The sequence below is a fragment of the Rhinopithecus bieti genome, unplaced genomic scaffold (assembly GCF_001698545.2).
Source record: "Rhinopithecus bieti isolate Rb0 unplaced genomic scaffold, ASM169854v2 scaffold_19, whole genome shotgun sequence".
NCBI lineage: Eukaryota > Metazoa > Chordata > Mammalia > Primates > Cercopithecidae > Rhinopithecus > Rhinopithecus bieti.
In genome coordinates, this window is record NW_016803360.1 from 5,127,267 (window position 1) to 5,140,526 (window position 13,260).

At 36.1% G+C, this 13,260-nt stretch overlaps 1 long non-coding RNA gene across 1 annotated transcript in view; it reads right to left on the reverse strand.

The window, feature by feature from the left end:
• Positions 1-10,228: 10,228 nt before the first annotated feature.
• The window catches only part of LOC108534212 (uncharacterized), a 10,854-nt gene continuing 7,822 nt past the window's right edge, over positions 10,229-13,260 (reverse strand). Inside the window, exon 3 of the long non-coding RNA XR_001886918.1 lies at positions 10,229-10,368. This is a non-coding gene — a long non-coding RNA (uncharacterized LOC108534212). The remainder of the gene's footprint in view (positions 10,369-13,260) is intronic.

The following is a 13,260-nucleotide window of genomic DNA, read 5'->3' on the forward strand; positions in this document are numbered from 1 at the left end:
CTCAGTTTTATAGGGACTTTTTTAAAGTTTGTAACATAAATTAAATATTTATGCCAGAGCTGCCAAAACAAAGACAAATAGCTATAGCAAACAATTCTCTTAATAAAATTCAATCACTATAATGCAAACTGTTGTCAAAAGGATAAATGCAAGTTAACTTTCAAAAAAGTTTTGCTTCATGATCCATGGAATTAATAACTCATGTCATGAACACTGAAAATTGAGTGCATCTTAATATTCTTTGTTACTCCTTTGTGTTCTTGCAAGTGTTTTTTAATTTAATGTCCATCTTTCTTGCAAGGGGTCCTTTCAGAGTTAAAAATATAATTATATTTTCTCATCTAATTAAAATGTCAATCAGTTATTCTGGCATATTAAATATAATGGCTGCTACCCAAGTTTTCTTTTCATTTAGATTCTGATTGTTTTGCCATGTCACTCAAAAATCTATGCTTTGCAACTTGTCCAAGATTTTTTCCCCTCATTAGCATAAAACATCTTAGAGTCCTGCTGGTAGCACTTTATCTAGTGCAGGAAATGATTTGGATAATAAACAGCTGGAAACCAAAATGTTATGTACTGGCAGGGATAAAAACAGATTAACAATTATACAAAATGAATATAAACTTTTCTCTACCATTCCTTGTAATTTCATATATTGAGTTTTAGAACTGAAAAAAAAAGTCCCAGAAAATTTACCAGAAGATAGTCTACCAGACCTTCTCTTTCTTTTTCTCTCTCTCCTTTATTTTTTTCCCACTTCTTCCAATTTTCGACTTTACTCTCTCCTTACTATCTATAAAATGTAGGGGTTGGTCCACATGATATCTAAAATGATTTCTAACTTTAATTTTTCTGATTTGCGTTAACTTCTGAATATATTTTAGAGGTTCCAAGATAGCATATATGTTAGAAAAATTGGCATGAGGTCCATATTTTCATTTTCCTCCTTTACTCATGACAATCTTTTCTACCATTTCTTACTTCTGAGATCTTTCTTTTGCCTTCATTTTCTGTCAAGCTACAAACACAAAATTTCTCTTTTACATAGCTTAATTCAATTTAAAATCAACGAAATCACTTGTCTTGCAATTTCTCTTCAGGTGACCATTCAGGGGAGAAAAAAAATAACACATGAAGAAAATATTTGTATATTTAAGGTCTTACATCTTAGAGCTCCTGTGTTTAGCTCTTCTGAAAATGATACCTTTCCTTTGGAAGAGACCACCATCTGAAAGAAAAATACCAATCTACCTCCTGCATAATTGCTGAGCTATTATAGGGGTTGAAAATGAGCAAGAAAATCGACAAGTCCTCAACTGCTAGCCAGGCCTAAAATTCTGACATTTGGATGAAAAAACATAAAGCCAATACTGAACTGTGATGAAATCAGGTGGTCTCTGATCCACAGGATGCTCCTAACTGCTCATCGGCAATTGAATCCCAAAAGTTATCACTCTTAATTTATGTAAAATATGATTGAATGAGGTTTAATCAAAAAGTGAAGTACTAGGGCCATTAATATTTTATTAATATTAGAAAAAAAAATTCTTACAAGAGCAATAGAAAATAGCCAACTAATTCATTTCAATTACTCATCTACAATATTTATGATGAAAAGTTTTAGTTTTACATTGGGTGGACTGTACTCTAGAAAAAAATAGTAAGATATAGTTATACCTCAGGAAAAGAAATAAGTATACTGCTTCTCTGAATTCTGTGATTTGGAACCACACTTGTTTTGGAGAACAGCTGCTACCTGAAATGAATGCCAATGTGCCAGCACTTTTTGTCTCAAGATATTTAAAGTGTAGCTATCTGCCCCTCTCTTTTTAATTCCACCTCTGCACTGGCATACACACACTTAGAGATGAGACACTGAACACGTGTCTCAGTGTGCTGTATTCTGGTTCATGCACGTTTTGTGTAATCTCACTGACCTCAAGACTGGTGTCCTTGCATCCCAGTAGGAATATTCAAGAATTAGGGCATTCAGAGTTTAAATGAATTTGGCCAGAGACATAGTCACACTCAGTCATGATTTCCAAAATGTAAACCATTCAATGTTGAAGAAGTCAGACATACTCTGTTAACAGGTCAATTCCAAGAGAATCTAACAAGAACTCTTTCGTCTAAATTGTCCAAATCAAATCCTCCAGCCACAGTATGCAAGCTACAAATGTCTGCCTTTCTTAATAGGAATCAGTACCACTCCTATCTGACATGGATCCAGTGGCTGACAAGGATGACAATAATGACTCCATTAAATTTACCATGGAGAAGGCAATTTCAATAAAATAAGTGCCTCTTGGTTTTCCACCTCTAAATCATTTATTTATTCAATCTCTTCCCGAAAGCTAATATTCAACAAATCCTTTCATATACTCTATCTTATTTAAAAATGAACTAACTGGATTAAATAGTTATTACAGTAGTTTTGAAAGACAAATGGACCAGTAAACATAAATATGGCCAAGAATTTAAACTCAAGTAAGTTTTTTTGCTATTGCTTTACTTGAACTTCATGCAATTCTTAAAGTCTTCACAACTTCATTGGGCACATAAGTGGATTAATATAAGGATTATCATATAGTTGGTATTCAAAAGATATGCACTAATGGCCAGGCGCAGTGCCTCATGCCTGTAATCCCAGCACTCTGGGAGGTGGAGGCAGGCAGATCACTTGAGGTCAGGAGTTTGAGACCAGCTGGACAACATGATGAAACCCTGGTTCCTACTAAAAATACAAAAAGTAGTTGGGCATGGTGGCACGCATCCGTAGTCCTAGGTACTTGGGAGGCTGAGGCAGGAGAATTAATTAAACCTGGGAGGCAGAGGTTGCAGTGAGCTGAGAGAGTGCCACCATACTCCAACCTGGGCAACAGAGTCTCAAAAACAAAAACAAAAGATATGCATTAAATATTTTTAGTTAAAGAATTCTATTATTCACCTGACATTTCAGACACTTCTGAATTAAGCCTCTTGGGATGTTTTAAGAATTAAAATGATTTTTATTTGAAAATGTACTTCTTGTCTTTTTAAATAATTTGAAGTCTTTCCCAACCCCTCCAACTCTATAGTAATACAAAAACTAAAGGCAAGCTACTGTTAATTGCCTGTTCAGTGGTGTTATTTGGGTTGAATCTACATTCAAGACAGATACAACATTTTTATCTAAATTATCCTGTCAATAACAACTCACTAATAAGTTACTTGAATAAATTGGCCATTTACTTATGCTATATTGACCCTTCAATTTAGCAAAATAATCAAAACTGACATATCCAAAAAGTGTTAGACACTTTGAACAAATAGTAAAACTACTGTAAACAGCTCTGAAACTTTCCTTCAATGTTTAGGAAAAAAAACACATTTAAGTAGCTGTATTTCTTGTTGTTAATCAAAAAATATATATACAATGCATGTATTTGCTACCTCTGTACCAGAGAGAACCTTAAAAACAGTTGCAATGCCCAGTGAAAAAGTTGCAATAGCACAGTGAAAACTGGCTACCTAGTAAATGCTGAATGAATTTGTTGAAGAATGAATGGATGCACAGATACCATTATGCATAAACATTTTAAGAGTTTCTGCTAACAAATTACAGGATATTCGAATAGATGCTAATCTAGTCTCTCCTAAGTATCTATTACTGCAGTTGTTTTATGGGGAAGAAAAACTTTTAAAAAGTTTTCAATATCGTCCTTAATGTACAGCTTTGAAATTAGGAGTTCCATTCTTGATGATTTTAGTAATAAAATACAGAGGTTCAGAATACAGGCTTTTTTGAGTTTGACAGATTTGGCTTCAATTTCTGGCTCTGCTACTTGTTTAATGTGTAAATTTAGGCATGCTATCTAATCTCTTTAATAATCTCTTATTTCATCACTAGTCAAATAGGAAAAAGATTATCTACCACATAGGATTATACTGATCATTAAATATATAATTAATCAATTCATGGCCTGGCACATAGTAAGTCCTCCATAAATAACGTATAAAATACTTTGAAAATCCCGCAAAGCTACTGTACAGGGCAAGTAGCTAGGCATGAGGTAATTATAAATAAAAGATAATGACTTGAAGATGAACCTAGTTCTCCTCAAAGTTTGAAATTTTCTCTGTCTTTCAGAGAAGTTGAACCTTAAAATATATGTTTAAATTTATAAATTAATAAGTAATAGGTATTTTTCTAATAAAATGCACAACAGAGGTCTAAAATCTGAAACAATTTGGTAATGTATTATCTACATAAATGAGCTAAAAGAAAAATTTATATTTCAAGTTAATTAAAAATGAGTAATATCAATAGCACAGAAATCAAGAGTACTTATATCTCTATTGCTTTTACATATAACAAGTACAGAAAGTGGCCTAGAAAATGACACTGGAGCTTCAATAGATAAAATATCTTTCCAGGCATGGTATCTGAACTATCCACTCGGTAACATGTAAAGGAATTTAAAATTCAACACCAAGATAATTAGCGTTCAGTGTATCTTTTTATAGGTTATCCCTTCCATCCATTTGCCAACTAATATGAATCAATGTTGTATCCAAGCTCAGTGTGCTAGTAAAGAGGCCAGAAGATGAATAGCTAGAGAGAAGATGAATATGGAATTCTCTTCAGTTACTACCTTCTTTACTTATGCTGCAATGTCTTTATTTACATCCTTAAATTTTTCAATGCTATTCCACAGGATCTCTCTTTTCTATACTTAGAAAATCTACTTTTGTTTATAATTTTTTGTTTGGTTGGTTTTTTGTTTTGTTGTTGTTTGTTTGTTGATTGTTTTGCTTTGTTGAAGGCCAGTCATATCTCTAAGGAACCTATTTTTTATAGCAATCATCTGGTCTAAATAATATAATCACACTACAATAATATAATCACTAATGGATCATGTAATACTGAGCAAAGAGGATTATGGCTGTCGAGCAGAGGAGTTGGGGCAAGAGTCTGGAATTTGGACACCTGAAGGACAAGGGAATTCACAAGAGTAAACATCTGTGGGACAGTTAGCATTTCTCTCTCCAACTAAGCACCTATGATGTGCATAACATATAGAACACTACAAAAGGAGTGAAATAACTTTGGCGAGCCATTTGAACTTTCTACCACTTTGAGATAAAGTAGTAGCTCATTTGAGTGGTTTGTGAATAGTTAACACTGTGAGATTTAAGGAAGGCCTGTGCTTATGTGACGCTCACTGGACTTTTGACTACACACCCCTATCTCCTAAGTGTACTCACTGTCAGCATCAGCTTTACCCACATAATGCCAGAACAACTATTCTATCAAATCAGGCAAACTACAAATCAATCCTACTGTAGGGATGGGAGATCTGTTCAATAGTTTATTGAACTGAATTGAATACTTCAGTAAAAAGAGTTATATCCATAACCCTTAGCAGACATGGGTTATTTTTACTAAAGGACATTCAATTCCAAAATAAACACTAAGCTTATTGAACAAAAGAACATTACAAAGAGACTGCTTCAAAGAACAAGATCTCAATGAGCTGGTATATTAGAGACATTATTGCAACTGGGTGATGTTTAAACTAAAATAAAGAAAAGGAAAATATTTGTCCTAAATCCTGGCTGGGAAAACACTCATGATGATTCAGTAAATTCAATGGTGCACCTCATTTGCTACTAGGGGTCAATAAATAGAGCTATAACTCAAGTCTGCTGTCAAATGATTCTCCTCTAGTGCCCATGAGGCATGACAAAGTAGAAGAGAAAATCATTCCAGAATTCAATATAAATATAAAATATGTATTTTTCTAAAAATACTGATTTATTGAATAATACAAAATTAGATCATCAAATAAGGTTTTTCACTTAAGCAATACTAATGCTTATCAGTGAATGCTGTGACGACTTTTGCATATAATCTTTCCTTTAATAAAATTTATGTAGCATTGCTCACATATTTACTGAGTAAAGATCAATCTATGCATTCAAACTAATTGTGCTGAGGTAAATCTGGATATCAGACTTAATATTAGTCAAAATTTTGATAATCTAACATGTGTGAATATCATATTTATTGTTTCTTAAGAAATAAACTGCTTCAGATAAATGCAAATCTTCCAAAGCTAAGAGAAAAAATTACTCAACTCCTTGCCCAAAATTAAATCAATTAAATTAGTTCTTATTTAAAAATCTTTGTAAGGAGATTCTTATTTCCTGTGATTTCCAAATTTACTTAAGAAGATTTTTTTTAATTGCTACTGCTTTATTTTTTCCATTAGAGATTATCATCAGAAACAAACTTCAACTTGCAAGGTTCAAAGAGTTTAAAAGCCAATTGTTTAGAAACATCAATATGAGAAACATCCACTTTCACGCATTAGTACCTGATTTAATGAGCAAGGCTAGAAAGGAGCAGGCAGAGTGGTCAGGTGACAAATTGAGAGTCCAAAAACTAAAGATGCATAAATGGCATACAACAAATTATTTCTATCTGTATATATTAAACTAGAAGGTAACAAGACAGCAGTGAAAGATACATGAAAAATCACTAGGTACAACCCAAAGAGTGAAGAAAAAAAATGCTGACAGACTAGAAGTGGCAAGAAAAGATGGATGGGACACAATGATAAGATGTGTTTGCTTTTTCAGCACACAACTTATTTATTTTATGGCTATATTAGTAATTCAATTGAAATGCTACGACCTGATTACATCCTTGAATATTCAGATTACATTACTTTTATTAGAAGCAATAAACCAAGTCCTCTTTTTATCCTTTTTTATTCAATAAAGAAGAGAGTTAAATGCATATGGGAAGAAAATAAGAGCATTTCACTCAGGGGAACTCAGGGTTGCTATTTGGAGAATTTCCAGAAGATTAAGTTATAGCATTGGGAATTTATAGTTACCGGAACTTTAGAAGCTTATTTCATGACTGCATTTCATCTTTGGGGTTGATGTGCACTTTAAAAAAATGTTCTGCCAACTACATTAGCTCACTACATAATGAAGAATCCATGCATAGAGGCCTATAATGACTAATTGGCAGTGCTTTTTCCAATTCACTGATTTTGTAAGTAAAGTCATTCTTTTTTGGATCTGGTTAAAGAACCAGTACTCTCCCCAACTGCTTTTTAACACCCTGTATATTCATCCCATAACTGAAAAACTGTCAATTTAGTTTCCAATTTTAAACTTCTACTGCATTATTTTAAAATATAGATAAATATTACAAGTATTAAAATAGATGGATGAATTAGAGCCAGGAAATAACCTGTTTAGTTCAATGATATTTCCAAAGTACCAGAGTCAAGAAATGGGAGATTATAGCACTAACATTGCTGTTTATGTGGTACTTAATATTTTGCTGTTTTTAACAGGCATTTTACTGCTGTTACTCCTGTAAGGTAAGCTATAATTAGAGTCAGCTTTTCTAGCCTCCCTCTGAATATGTGGAGGGCAGTGGCAGCCAGAGGGCGTATTAAAATGTGACATCCAAATGCCTTATTTTTTAATTTAGAAAAATATAAATACATAGCAGTGACCTGGAAGAATAGAGATCACAGGATAATTTTAGCACTACTTCATGAAACAACAATTTAATTCAATAGTATGAAACTTAAAACTTATCTTCCATATTAAAACAGATATGGTGTATCCTAAAGAAAATGCAGAATATGTATGAATCTTAAAATAAACCATGACTTTAAAAATCATAATTGTGATAATATTTTATGGGCAGGCCACCAAGTTCTTCTTTCCTCTCCTTTGTCTTCAGAAGTGCCCTAGGACAAAAGATGGAGAAGCCATAGTCTGAGGGGTTCTTAAGACACCCAACAAGATAGGCAATGTATACTTTGAAACTTTCTGCTACCTGAAAGAGATCATGTACGAGTAGTTCTATAAATTTAGGTCAAGCTTTCACACTTACTTTTCTTATATCCCTCAACTGAGAAACAGGGTGATCAGATTAAATTTCTAATGTTTCTTTCCATTCTAGTCTATAATCTGTATGGACAGAAGTAGGGGGTGCAGAGTTCCTGGAAGAATAGAAAGAGGTACCACTTTTAAGTTGTTTGAAATAAAAAAGACATCTGGTCTCAAACTAGAGGTTGAAATGGGAGAAGACGAGCAGGCAAGAAAGAGAGTGCTAGGATGAAGCAGTTTTGCTAGTAAGACTTATTATTTAGTGTGATATATGTTTTCTCACAATTAATTTCACAATAATGCTAAATGTGAATAAAATTATGTTTACTTTCCTGAGGGAGACACTAATAATCAGACTGTAACTTGCAAATGTCATAGAACGCACCAGTGGCTTGACTCCCGAGTCTCTATCTTAACCACTACATATCACTGCAGTATTAAAATACATGGATGTGAAGAAATAAGGATTATGCAGCTTTGTCACTTAGAGACCCAATACTTGCAAGTTTGTTTAGACAGACTTAGACAAAATTGGAGGTTACTTAGTGCTATGAGTCCACCAACTCTTTCAAAGGAGCAAGAAAGAAAAAGAATTGCTAAGCAATGTTATGAAGAAGGAAGAGGAGCGGAGTGCAGGGAGGGAAATTTTCTCACAGAGTGGGATTTTTTTTTTTCAGATCAAATTTTGAATTCCTTAAAAATGAAAATGCTTAGTAAGGGACAAACTGGATTCTGAAATATTGTCAATCATGTGTACTTACTGTGAATTAATTTCTGATTACAGAGAGCAGATTTTTCTAAACAGATCTTGCCATGTTGCTCAAGCTGGTTTTGAGATTATAGGCATGCACCACACTACCTGGCCCAGAGAGCAGATTATGAAAAGGAAGAAATCTGATGCAGGGTTCCCTGATTGCAGTGTCCAGGTCACAACACTCATCACTATTTTTTATTGCACCCACAGCAGTGACAAAAAGCCCAGTTTGTGCCTCTGTGACCTTCTGTGACCAGTAGCTTAAGGATGGTTTGAGAATCAAATTCTTTTGGTTGCAAGTAACAGAAATGCCCTTGAGCTGGGAAGACAAGTTGGGTTAAATTATTATAGGAATACAGGGTGTCTGGAGACATCTTCAGAAAAAAAACATGAACCCATTCCTCATGGTACTACAGATAACTCAACAAGTCCTCTATCTTTGTCTCTTCCCTATGTTCATTTGTCTCTGACTCATTCTTCTTTCCTGGTAAAGACTGGCTTTCTCTGTTTTCTGGATTCCACAGAAAAACCCATTACTATCAATAGTTCCCCAGCATATATCTCTGTTCTAAAGTCAGCCACACCTTAGAATGACCTGAACTCTGGAATTTCTTAAAGACTCAATTTTAAATCATTAGCCCCATTGGGTCATTTGAGGTCATGGGGCAAGATCATATTGGGGAGGCAAGCTGTTATCATTTTAACCATGTGAATAGCAGAAGGGCAGATGAAGTTACCAGAGAAGAGAAAATCATCAAGAACTGGAGAAAAGCCAATTGAGCTCCACCCTAAGAGGGAAATGTTCTCCAGGAAAACCTGGATAATTAATGGATCTATGATTCTTTGGTTCTTTTCTTTTTCTTTCAGATATCTCCTGAGGAAAGATTTTATTACTCAGATGGTTAGCATGCAACACAATTCCTCAAACTACCTCTAGAGAATAATTTTAATGTTATGGTTGTATTGAGTCTATTTATATCCTTCTTTCTAAACAGGCTTTGCAGCAGCTTACAAAAAGGAAGTATGATTTTCTTAATGTGGATATGGCTATAGAATATAAAATAATGTGACCAAGTTCACTATCAATTTTGGTGCTAAACCTGATATTAAGACCAACAAATCCTTACTTTCTAGTTGTCTAACTTAGGAGAACAACACATGAAATGGAACCATGAGACAGTAGATACACTGATCCACTTATCAAATAATCAGTTCTACATCTGTATAACTTACATGAGTCAGGAGAAACCTTTCTCATGCTCAGTAAGCACAAGAGCCCCTGTAAAATTGGACTCACAATGAAATTATATCTGCAAAGTATTTTTAGTTTCATGGTTAAAAGGCTGTAGAATTCTAGTATAAGCACATATGGTGCCAGAAGGTGCTTGGTTCTGCTTACTCTCATTCGTTTATTCATTCATTTGCCCAACAAATATTTACTGAATACAACTACTCTGTGCCAAGCACCATGATATAAGTAATAGGAAGGAAAAGACACAGCCTCTGATTTCAAAACTCAGTTTACTAAAACAAGACAACATGTTTGATACTACAATAGATCAAGTACAGAGAACCAAGGGTGCAGAATGAAGAGTCTTCGTCAGGATGACTGAAGGAAGTCTCACCTCTGAGGAGTCTTCATGGTGGTCTAATAGAAGCAAAAAGTGAGGAAAAGAATCTCCAGCAAGAGGTACAGCAAGTTCGAATTACTGGTGTGGTGAGAGAACAAAGAAAGTTGAAGGAATTATATAAGTCATTAAATACAGGCAGAGCATAGGGTTTGAGAGAAGATAGAGAGCCATTGTGAGAAGTGAGACTGTTTTCTTAATCATTCTTCTTAAAAGCAAATATTCATTCCATTAATAGATATACATGAAGCACCCATTATCTCTTCTTAATGTGTATTCACTTAGCGATTCCATTAGGATAAGGTATTCTAAAAAGGAATACATTCCTATGTCCCACCCTCATCAAAACTTCTATAAAACTCAAGGCCCTGACTTGTAACCAGGGTCCCTGATCCCATCTTCCTGGACCCCATGTAAGCCATTACTCATTAGTGCCAAAAGTGTTCTCATTGACTTGATCACAGGAACTAAATTTCCATCAATGGTAACTCTTCTTGAGATCGATTCTCCATAGACTCCGAAAACACTGTTACTTTAGGATATAATATGAATGAATGCTAAGAAATGTTATGATGTAAGGGTGCTTCCCAAATTTTTCCACAGATATGTATTATCCTGTTAATCCCCCAATATGTATCATGCGAGCCCTCAGACCCTACCACTACTCCCACCCTATCAACTGCTCAGTTATCTCAAATTTCTTCTGTACTTCATTCCTTCTGAAATTTCTCCCTCAATCTGAGTTCTGAATCAATTCATCACCAGAAGCTTCAGTCTCATGAAGTTCAATGTTCTTTAATTCAACTCACAAAAGCACTTTAGTCAATCAAAAACATTTTATAACTTCAGAATCTTATGTCCTTCAATAACCCAGTCCCCATCATGCTCACACAAATTCTTTTATACCCACCCTTGTCAGGCCCCAGATACAAGTCTGTCCTTCATGCATTACCTTCAATAATTATACAAATTAAAGAAATGATAAATTTACTTTCCCACTTTACTTATCAAAGATAATTTACCTCTTTCTTAATAGCTTTCTGCCAAATGGGCCTTCTAGTCATCATGATTAATATAAATGTTATTTCAACATTGACTTGATATCCTTCTAGCTAGAAGGAAAGTGACTTGACATTTTCTTTAGCCTGGACTAACTTGTCATAAAGAACAGTAAAATTTCCATCAGGACTTCTTGAATGCAGATTATAACTCAAGCTTCCTTCCTTTTGCTAATATGGTGGAGTCCAGGCTAATTAAAAGATACCGAGATCGGCAAGATGGCCGAATAGGAACAGCTCCAGTCTCCAGCTCCCAGTGCAAGCAACACAGAAGACAGGTGATTTCTGCATTTTCAACTGAGGTACTGGGTACATCCCACTAGGGAGTGCCCGACAATCGGTGCTGGTCAGCTGCTGCAGCCCAACCAGCAAGAGCTGAAGCAGGGCCAGGCATTGCCTCACCTGGGGAGGGCAAGGGGGAAGGGAATCCCTTTTCCTAGCCAGGGGAACTGAGACACAAAACACCTGGAAAATCGGGTAACTCCCACTCCAATACTGCGCTGTACCAAGGGTCTTAGCAAACGGGCACACCAGGAAATTATATCCCACACCTGGCCAGGAGGGTCCCATGCCCACGGAGCCTCCCTCATTGCTGCTAGCACAGCATTCTGTGATCTAACGGCAAGACAGCAGCGACGCTGGGGGAGGGGCGCCCACCATTGCTGAGGCTTAAGTAGGTAAACAAAGCCGCTGGGAAGCTCGAACTGGGTGGAGCTCACAGCAGCTCAAAGAGGCCTGCCTATCTCTGTAGACTCCATCTCTGGGGACAGGGCACAGCTAAACAACAACAACAACAACAACAACAAAGCAGCAGAAACCTCTGCAGACGCAAACGACTCTGTCTGACAGCTTTGAAGAGAGCAGTGGATCTCCCAACACAGAGGTTGAGATCTGAGAACGGACAGACTGCCTGCTCAAGTGGGTGCCTGTCCCTGAGTAGCCCAGCTGGGAGACATCACCCACTAGGGGCAGACTGACTCCCCACACCTCACAGGGTGGAGTACACCCCTGAGAGGAAGCTTCCAAAGTAAGAATCAGACAGGTACACTCACTGTTCAGCAATATTCTATCTTCTGCAGCCTCTGCTGCTGACACCCAGGCAAACAGGGTCTGTAGTGGACCTCAAGCAATCTCCAACAGACCTACAGATGAGGGTCCTGATTGTTAGAAGGAAAACTAACAAACAGGAAGGACGCCTACACCAAAACTCCATCAGTACGTCACCATCATCAAAGACCAGAGACAGATAAAACCACAAAGATGGGGAAAAAGCAGGGCAGAAAAGCTGGAAATTCAAAAAATAAGAGCGCATCTCCCAATGCAAAGGAGCGCAGCTCATCACCAGCAACGGATCAAAGCTGGACGGAAAATGACTTTGACGAGATGAGAGAAGAAGGCTTCAGTCCATCAAACTTCTCAGAGCTAAAGGAGGAATTACGTACCCAGCACAAACAAACTAAAAATCTTGAAAAAAGAGTGGAAGAATTGACAGCTAGAATAATTAATGCAGAGAAGGCCATAAACGAAATGACAGAGATGGAAACCATGACACGAGAAATACGTGACAAATGCACAAGCTTCAGTAACTGACTCGATCAACTGGAAGAAAGAGTATCTGCGATTGAGGATCAAATGAATGAAATGAAGCGAGAAGAGAAACCTAAAGAAAAAAGAAGAAAAAGAAATGAACAAAGCCTGCAAGAAGTATGGGATTATGTAAAAAGACCAAATCTACGTCTGATTGGGGTGCCTGAAAGTGATGGGGAAAATGGAACCAAGTTGGAAAACACTCTTCAGGATATCATCCAGGAGAACTTCCCCAACCTAGTAGGGCAGGCCAACATTCAAATTCAGGAAATAAAGAGAACACCAAAAAGATACTCCTCGAGAAGAGCAACTCCAAGACACATAATTG